This window comes from Nannospalax galili, unplaced genomic scaffold (genome assembly GCF_000622305.1).
Source record: "Nannospalax galili isolate Female #2095 unplaced genomic scaffold, S.galili_v1.0 scaffold728, whole genome shotgun sequence".
NCBI lineage: Eukaryota > Metazoa > Chordata > Mammalia > Rodentia > Spalacidae > Nannospalax > Nannospalax galili.
In genome coordinates this window covers 255,748-257,399 of record NW_008358642.1, presented here as the reverse complement: position 1 = coordinate 257,399, position 1,652 = coordinate 255,748, and the positions used below count along the sequence as shown (strand labels likewise).

The window sequence follows — 1,652 nt, the reverse complement described above, 5'->3', positions numbered from 1 at the left end:
TGAGAGGGTTTGGTCTTTTCCCAAGCTTTATCTACATGGTACACGGTAATTTAAAGTATCAGACTGGTGGAACTAACCTTCTTGGATGTTTAACAACCATACTATGCAGCTTATGCTAATTTGGTCAGAGGGACATAAAGGCCAGCTTTTGCTCCTTGCCCTCCTAGGTCAACTAAGTTCCAGGGGACTATGAGCATCTTTTAAATGTCCTGTAACTGTGGTAAGTCACCTGTCCTCTTGATCAAGGAGGCTGTGAAGACCCCACCAGGTGGACTTGAACCAGTGTCCAGTCTACCAACTGAAGAGTCAACACAGAGGAAACATTTCCTTCATGCTTCCAAGTGAAGCCAGCCATGGTGAAGCAGGACCTTTGATTTATCTTCACATAGATGGAACTGGTAAAAGAATGGAGCCAGGGGCTCTTCCCAAGCCCATGTTACCTCTGAGGAACAGATCCTCAAACGACCTTAAGAGTAAAAATAAATTGGCTTATATGGGCCAATTGTAGAGTCTTAAACACCCTAAAGGAAAGCATAATCAAAGATTAATGAGGTCAGTATATTTTTAAGAGTCCATATGTATAGCTAAAGATTACATAACAAGAAACAATGCCAGACAGGAGATGCCTTCCTTTGAGTTATTGGCCAGGGTGGCCCAAAAGACTTCTAGACAGTAACCCAGCAGTGAACTGGGAAAATGAACAGCAGACACAAATCTTATCTAAAAAGAATGTTGACAACTGATTGCTGATAGATGAGGAACAGCTGATTTTCCTAAAACAAGGATCTCTAGACAGGCTGACTAGATTCAGCAGATGGATAAGCACTGGGGAATGGCTGGGGCACTGACAACACAGTGGACAGTGACATGACAAAGTTTATGGGCTTCAGTAGGGGGGAGGCTATGGGAGGGTGGCATTTGGGAAGCACGTATGTAGATGAATAAGATTGTATGGGATGGTGCTCGCTTCAGCAGCACATATACTAAAATTGAAATGATACAGAGATTAGCATGGTCCCTGCACAAGGATGACACTTAAATTCTTGCAGTGTTGCATATTTTTCCTTTTTATGTGTGCATGATTATCTGACAGTTCTCTCCCAACCCCACTGGCCTTTCCTTACTCCTTGTATTTGTATGGTACAAGCAATAAAGACACTCATTTCAGAAAAAAAAAAAAAAAAGATTTGGATGTTCTGTATGATATACCCACAAATAAAAATCAACAAAGTGAAAAGACATATTTGAGGAGGAAGCAAAAAATTTACTTCATGTTAATTTGTAGAGGTGATAAAGATTACCAGTGAAATATACCTGATGACTTTATATCCATACTCAGGTGGCAAGGATCTGGGTGTAACCACCTGTGACTAGTAATAATCAGATACATAGAGATTAAAGACATGTGCAAACATCTAAGTGTTTAATGCTACTAACAAGCATTAAAAAGGTAGGAAACATTATGTTTTAAAATGAAATGGAGACTTTAAAAGTTAAAAACTCATTCAATTTCATGTCTTAGAGGGTTTATACTAAGTTCAATATTGCATAATGATATTAATTAAACTGTGAACCTAAAAATTTACAGCCACTTTTTTTTCTTGGTCTTTTTGAGACAGGGTCTCCCTGTAGCCCCAGCTGTCCTGGAACTC

The 1,652-nt window shown here is 39.5% G+C and overlaps 1 non-coding gene across 1 annotated transcript; it reads left to right on the top strand.

Annotated features, from left to right (window-relative positions):
- The first annotated feature begins 959 nt into the window (after nt 1-959).
- LOC115068248 lies at nt 960-1,063 on the top strand. Its single transcript, XR_003847611.1, has one exon. It is a non-coding gene; the product is annotated as a U6 spliceosomal RNA (small nuclear RNA).
- The last annotated feature ends 589 nt before the right edge of the window (nt 1,064-1,652 follow it).